We start from the raw sequence: 7532 nt of genomic DNA on the forward strand, positions 1-7532 counted from the left end.
ACGGCCGGGACAGGCCGAGCCGGGTCCTGCCTCGCGCCCCTGCTCGGACTGCGGCCCCTGGGCACTGCCCAGCGCACCCCCGGTGTCAAATGAGAACGGGGTGCGGGGGGAGGCCCCCGACCCCGCCCCGGGCCGCCCGCTGCCCCTGCCTGGGGTGACCCCGGGCTCCGGGGCTCGGAGTCCCGGGGTGTCGCTCGGGGGCCCCGAGTCCCTCCGTCTGGGCCCTTCCCCCGGGGCCCCGGGCTGGGCCCCTCAGCACGTCCAGCGGGGGCACAGCGACGCCTCGCGGCCACGGAGGGCACGAGCGGCCCCGGAGCCGGCGCCCGCGCCCGGGCAGAGGCGGCGGAGCGGGGCGAAACCGCGGCGGCCTGCCCGCGGGGCCCTGCCCGTGCCTCCTCTGCGGCGGGCGGGACGCCCCGCTTCTGCGGCCCCGGGACCGAGACGGAGAATTCTGAGCGCGCGACGCAGGGAACCAAGCCCTTCTGGTCGTGGCCTCGAACCCGCCCAGGCGACCGGGAGGAAGAAGGCTGCTCTCCCGCAGGAGGACCTGAGCTTCTCCCAACTAGGACCGGCTCCGTGGCTCCTGTCTCTTAGAAGAAAGGTAAAGGAAATCGTGCGCCTTGAACCAGCTCCGGGGGAGTTCACCAGGCAGTTTGGGGGAAACTGGCAGCTTGACCACGCTGACTCTTTCAATCCGTGAATATCCTGGCGCTCTCCCCCTTTAATAGGTTTAATAATTCTCCTCATAAACAAATGTCTTGGCATCTCTATAGATTCATCCCCAGTAAACTTACACTTTTGAAAGTGAAAGTGTTAGTCGCTGGGTCAGGTCCGACTCTTTGCGACGCCCTGGACTGTAATCCACCAGGCTCCTCTACCCATGGGATCCTCCAGGCAAGAATATTGGGGTGCACGAGATGGAGTGGGTTGCCATCTCCATCTCCAGGAAACACATATTTCGGGGGGGGGTGGATTTTATTGAAATATCGATGTACAATGTTGTGTTAATTTCTTCTCTACAGCAAAGTAACTCAAATACACACACACACACATATATATACACACACACATATATATACACTTTTTGTCGATTATGGTTTCTCAGAAGCTATTGAATATAATTCCCTGTGCCATACAGTAGGACCTTGTTGTTTATCCTTTTTATCCATCCTGTATATAACAGCTTGCTTCTGCTAACCCCAGACTCCCACTTCATCTCTCCCTACCCACCCTCTCCCCTGGGAACAAGTCTGTTCTCTACAAGCTGATGTTTTTTATGCAATGGTAAAATATATCCTCGTAAATGTTATTCTCTGTTCATTTGCTATTATACTGTGCTGTCGGAGAAGACTCTTGAGAGTCCCTTGAACTGCAAGGAGATCCAACCAGTCCATCCTAAAGGAAATCAGTCCTGAATATTCATTGGAAGGACTGATGCTGAAGCTGAAACTTCAATACTTTGGCCACCTGACGCAAAGAACTGACTCACTGGGAAAGACCCTGATGCTGGGAAAGATTGAAGGCAGGAGGAGAAGGGGACGACAGAGGATGAGATGGTTGGATGGCATCACCGACTCAATGGACATGAGTTCGGGTGAACTCCAGGAGTTGGTGATGGACAGGGAGGCCTGGCATGCTGCAGTCCATGGGGTCACAAAGAGTCGGACACAACTGAGCAACTGAAGTGAACTGAGAGACCCAGTAAGTTTTTATATTTGAAATTGCACCTGGTAAATTTGCCGCACGATTTTTTTTAATAGATTATATTAATTTATCTACATTCTGTGGGACTTGCTACATACTTAAACATATCCTCTGCGAAGAATGACAATTTTGTTGCTATGTTTCCAATGCTTATATATTTCATTTCTTTCCCAGTCATTTCAAAAGCCAGTTTGGGAGGGGGAGAGTTCCACTTTAGGAACAGTAGCACAAAGACACCCACAAAAACACCCCCAAGCCAAAGGGGTGAAAATTATTTTTTAAATTTATATGTTTATAACAATATGAAATAGATTTACCATATGTTTCTATTTATAGTATCTGAATGTGTTTATAAATATATACCTAATATTTAAGTAATTTATTCATATGTGTTAGTCAGTCTGTCGTATCCAGCTCTTTGCGACCCCATGGACTGTGACCTGCCAGGCTCCTCTGTCCATGGAATTCTCCAGACAAACGTGTTGGAGTGGGTTGCCACTCCCTTCTCCAGGGGATTTTCCCGAACCAGGGATCAAACCCAGGTCTCCTGTACTGCAGGCAGATTCTTTACTGTCTGAGCCACCAGGAAAGCCCAAAGTTACTTCTATTTATAATTATGCTTATATAATATATTCTTGCTTATAAGTATATTATAAAGTATTATAAGTATAATAACATATACTTGCTTATAATTATGCATTTATAATATAAATATATTATATGCTTATAATTGTCTGCATGTATTTGTTTTATATATTAATTTTAAATTTATGTATCAGTTCAGTTCAGTCACTTAGTCGTGTCCGACTCTTTGCGACCCCATGAACTGTAGTACGCCAGGCCTCCCTGTCCATCACCAACTCCCAGAGTTCACTCATACTCACGTCCATTGAGTCGGTGATGCCATCCAGCCATCTCATCCTCTGTCGTCCCCTTCTCCTCCCACCTTCAATCTTTCCCAGCATCAGGGTCTTTTCCAGTGAGTCAACTCTTCGCATTAGGTAGCCAAAGTATTGGAGTTTCAGCTTCAGCATCAGTCCTTCCAATGAACACCCAGGACTGATCTCCTTTAGGATGGACTGGTTGGATCTCCTTGCAGTCCAAGGGACTCTCAAGAGTCTTCTCCAACACCACAGTTCAAAAGCATCAATTCTTCGGTGCTCAGCTTTCTTTATAGTCCAACTCTCACAGCCATACGTGACCACCGGAAAAAACATAGCCTTGACTAGACGGACCTTTGTTGGCAAAATAATGTCTCTGCTTTTTAATATGCTGCCTAGGTTGATCATAACTTTCCTTCTAAGAAGTGAGCGTCTTTTAATTTCATGGCTGCAGTCACCATCTGCAGTGATTTTGGAGCCCCCAAAAATAAAGTCAGCCACTGTTTCCACTGTTTGCCATCTATTTGCCATGAGGTGATGGGACCGGATGCCATGATTTTCGTTTTCTGAATGTTGAGCTTTAAGCCGACTTTTTCACTCTCCTCTTTCACTTTCATCAAGAGGCTTTTGAGTTCTTCTTCACTTTCTGCCATAAGGGTGGTGTCATCTGCATATCTGAGGTTATTGATATTTCTCCCGGCAATCTTGATTCCAGCTTATGCTTCCTCCAGCCCAGCGTTTCTCATGATGTACTCTGCATAGAAGTTAAATAAGCAGGGTGACAATATACAGCCTTGACGTACTCCTTTTCCTATTTGGAACCAGTCTGTTGTTCCATGTCCAGCTCTAACTGTTGCTTTGTATACATTCTATGAAATAATATTTTCCTATAAATATTGAAAGTCTTTCAATATATTTAAAGTGTCTGGAAATAGACCTAAGGGCATACAAAACATGAAATATTAATTAAAGAAAATCTACGGAAATTTGGCAAGAGCAGGGACAGTCTGTCTAGAGCATCTCAATCATGACCTGTTTCCTTCCTCCTGTTCCCAGCCCAACATGAGGAACCTCCACTCCAAGCAGTTGCGGAAAGAACACAGGGCACCCTCTCCACCGAGCTCCGGGTCAAGGTCGCATCTTTCCGACATTCTCCCCGGGGGAACTGCTGAGAGGTGAGATCTCCCCGCCGGACCCGAGGTTTGGCTAGCGAGTGCAATGCCGCGGCCCGCCGGCAGACGGTGCTCGAGGAACGCGAAACACAAAAGCGGCCATAAAGCGCCTTTGCTTTCCCGGTTTCCCTCCCTTCTGTCGAGCACAGGAGCCACTGATGATGGGAGGATGGCCCGTGTCTGCTCAGCAGCACTGACGGACCAGTTCAGCAGGCGCTCAGGCCCCACTCTGTCCACCAGGCGACTCCTTCTGCAGTAGACCAGCCCTGGGCTCCCACACCTTCTGGTCCGTTGGGGGCTACTTCGGTGCACCAGCCCGGGCCACGCCCTCCACGCTGTCTAGCCCGGGGCCAGGTAGGTTTTTCCTGCATCCTAGGACCTGGAATCGGCCCTCTGTCCCAAGACTTCACCTGATTTTATGTGTCACCCCAGATCTCAGCACCGAGGCCCCACCTTTAGTAGGGTAGGTGGGGGTGAGGGCGGCCCCTGAGATGGTGAAACTGCGGGTCGTGATCAGTCAAATCCATTCCGCTGCCCTCACTACTCAAGGGCGTTTTAAGACTTGAACGTCCTCCAGTCACGAAGCCAGAACCATAAAATACCCGCCCGGGTTGCTGTCTAGAAAGCCGGACTCAGCGGCGTCTAGCTGGAGCTGAGCTTAGGGCTGGAGGGACCGCTGACCCTCCCACTGGGCGTGGCCGCGTGTCCCTGGAAGCTCCGCCCCCAGAGCGCAGAGGCGGAGCTTGGGTCCACCGCGCGGGCCGCGGTCCCCGCACCTTGTCCATCGCTTTCCGCAGGCTCCCCGCGCCCTGCGCCGCCTGCTGCTTGGTCTTCATCCGTGAGCCCCAGCCCCGTGCCCGCAGGGATGCAGATTCCAGAGCGTGCTCTGGTCTCCTTGCCTGGTTGCCTTGTGGATGAACCCGCTCTTTGCTGCAAACCTGGCATGTCAGTATTTTAGCCCGCTGTTTGTAGGGGGGACAAAAGGTTCCCTAACAATAGTAAAACCATTACATATGGCATTCGGAGTCCCCTCACCGCCGAATCTCCCTCACCGCCGAATCCCCCACAGATTGCTGACCACCACAGGTTTGTCTTTGACTCCCTGCAATGGTGAATCTTCTAGAAAACTTTGGTCTGGCCCAGGCCTCCATTTCCCAGATCCTTGAAGGGACCCCAAAACAGCCCCTCTTCCCTGTCACTTCACTGCTGACCAGCAAGCCTGGGCGGAGGACAGTGCTGAGATGCCTCAATACATCCGTTAGGGTCGCCTCTACATCTGCTGAGACCGCTGCACAAGTCCACAACCAGGAGGGCGACGCTGGACACTGACCTGGGAGGGACACTGGGCCAGAGGCTCGGGGAAGCCCGTGTCTGGACAGCCCACAGCTGGCCCCGCCCAGGGGGGCGCGATGCCTGTGGGCGCGATGCAGGCTGATAGCTCGGCCCCTGAGCCGGCACTCCCCAAACGCGCCTCCAGGTAAAGGACCATCATCGTCACTAATAAAATATGGCCCCGTGACTCAGAACACCAGGCTGAGATCTTTCCGCACTAGAGGGCGCCAGAGACCGCGGGGGTCGCACCCGGGCTCCCGCGGCTGCCGCAGTCTGTCCGCCAGGGGGCGCGAGCGCTGGCCATGCGCGGGCCCTTCCGGTCAGCGGTGATGGGCATAGAAGGGTCTAGTCCCAAGAGGACCGTGGGCTCTCGAGGTTAGGGGTGCTCCTCACCCCAGAGGACTCAGAAAGTTAGGAGTCAAGAAACAAAGGCTTTGGGCATGAACTAATGAGTGACCAGCAAAAAAAAAAGATATTTTAAAAATAAGATAGATTAGATTTGAAGATTATGCAGTATTGGGGCCATACTTAGACTAAAAAATTATTCACTGGGCATTCTGTGTTTTATCTGCCATCCTGCTCATGAAAGATGAACAAAAGAGAACCGCGAGGGTTTTTGTCTTTTTCTTTGCTCCTTGCTGTGTGTGCGTTTGTATTTATCAGCCACGTTCTCTTCTCAGTATTGCCTTATGTAGGAGCTGTCAGAGGTCAGCAGAATGTTCCGTGGAACTGTGAGTGGATCTGAGGACCAATTAACACAATTGGCTGTGATTATCATTATAATCTTGGGAGCAGGTGTTTTCCATTTTGGACGGAGGGTGCTATCTCGGGGTCAAGGATGGGGCACCCAAACGGACACCGAGGTTTCTGTGCAGCGGGTGCCATGCCGGGCTCTGCCAGCAGATGGTGATGGAGGAACGCGCAAGGCCACCGCGGCCAGAAAGCGCTTTTCCCGCTTTCCTTCCTTTTATTGAGCACAGGGGCCAGTGACGGTGTGAGGATGGCCCCAGGTCCGCTCAGCAGCAGCGCTGACCGACTGTCTAGTGCACGTGTGGCTCCGATCTCAGCACCCAGGCCCCCCCTTTGGTAGGGTAGGTGGGGGTGAGGGCGGCCCCTGAGATGGTGACACTGCGGGTCGTGATCAGTCAAATCCATTCCGCCTGCCCGCACTAATCAAGGGCCTTGATTAGATTTAATCAAGTCTTTAAAAAGTCTCACATGTCCTCCAATCACGAAGCCGGAACATAAAATACCCGCCCGGAGTGTTCTCTAGAAAGCCGGACTCAGCGGCGTCTAGCTGGAGCTGAGCTTAGGGCTGGAGGGACCGCTGACCCTCCCACTGGGCGTGGCTGCGTGTCCCTGGAAGCTCCGCCCCCAGAGCGCAGAGGCGGAGCTTGGGTCCACCGCGCGGGCCGCGGTCCCCGCACCTTGTCCATCGCTTTCCGCAGGCTCCCCGCGCCCTGCGCCGCCTGCTGCTCGGTCTTCATCCGTGAGCCCCAGCCCCGTGCCCGCAGGGAGGCAGATTCCAGGGCGGGCTCTGGTTGGTCTCCTTGCCTGGTTGCCTTGTGGATGAACCTGCTCTTTGCTGCTAACCTCAGCCTCTCGGTGTTTGGGTCTGCTTCTTGAAGGGGGAAACACATCAAAACTGGTCCAGTAACAACAGGAAAACCGTTACACGTAGCACTCACCCCTCCATCCCCCACAGATTACTGACACCTAAGTTTTTCTTCGAATCCCTTCAATAAAGAATCTTGGAGGAAGCTTCCGTCTAGCCCAGGCCTCCGTTTTCCAGATCCCTGGAGGGGAAGTGGGGAAAAGATAATATAAACAGAAGTCCCGGGTCCAGGTAGAACCCAATCACCATTCGCTACGGGGAGGGATCCACGCCTCCACAGCAGATCAGGCTGGTCGTCTGGGGTGGCCTCTATCGAAGGTTTCATGGGAAACTGCCTTCCGGGGACACAGCGCAGTATTTTGCCTCTGGCCCCTCGAGACTCCGGGGCTCACCTCCCCGCTCCCCTCCCGTCCTCCGGGCTCTGCTGGCGCTTCTCCGGGCCAGGACCCCGCACCTGCAGACAGCCAGCGGCCCAGGGGAGAGCAGGAGGCGTGGACCCAGGCCAGCCCACCCTCACCAGAGGGGAGGGGCCAGGCGTGAGGACGCAGGCAGCTGCTCTGGGAAGGCCTTGGGGGGAGGGGTAGCAAACGTGGGTGAGTCTCCAGCCTCAGCCCCACCCGAGTCCTGGAGGCTGGGTGAGTGTGTGGCCTGTGGTGTGGAAGACACCCCCCTCAGCACCCCCAGACCACCTTCTGACTTGGTTTCCTGGTTATCAGACACTGAAGAGGGGGTCCCCCAAAAGAAAGGGGCTGCCCTCCCCCTCCTCTCACCCTCCAAAGGTGATGCATGTCCATGGCACACACATCCAGACACCCGTGACCCTGGGGA

The 7532-nt window shown here is 53.6% G+C and overlaps 1 long non-coding RNA gene across 2 annotated transcripts; it reads left to right on the forward strand.

Moving 5' to 3' along the window:
- Positions 1-357: 357 nt before the first annotated feature.
- LOC105602956 (uncharacterized) lies at positions 358-7116 on the forward strand. 2 transcript variants are annotated; one of them, XR_009596956.1, is made up of 5 exons: positions 358-601; positions 1350-1701; positions 3642-3760; positions 3907-4111; positions 5020-7116. It is a non-coding gene; the product is annotated as an uncharacterized LOC105602956 (long non-coding RNA). The 2 variants fall into 2 exon arrangements; XR_003591991.2 differs by lacking the exon at positions 1350-1701 and having other exon boundaries at positions 5020-5283.
- Positions 7117-7532: the final 416 nt, after the last annotated feature.

The sequence above is a fragment of the Ovis aries genome, chromosome 17 (assembly GCF_016772045.2).
Source record: "Ovis aries strain OAR_USU_Benz2616 breed Rambouillet chromosome 17, ARS-UI_Ramb_v3.0, whole genome shotgun sequence".
Lineage (NCBI taxonomy): Eukaryota > Metazoa > Chordata > Mammalia > Artiodactyla > Bovidae > Ovis > Ovis aries.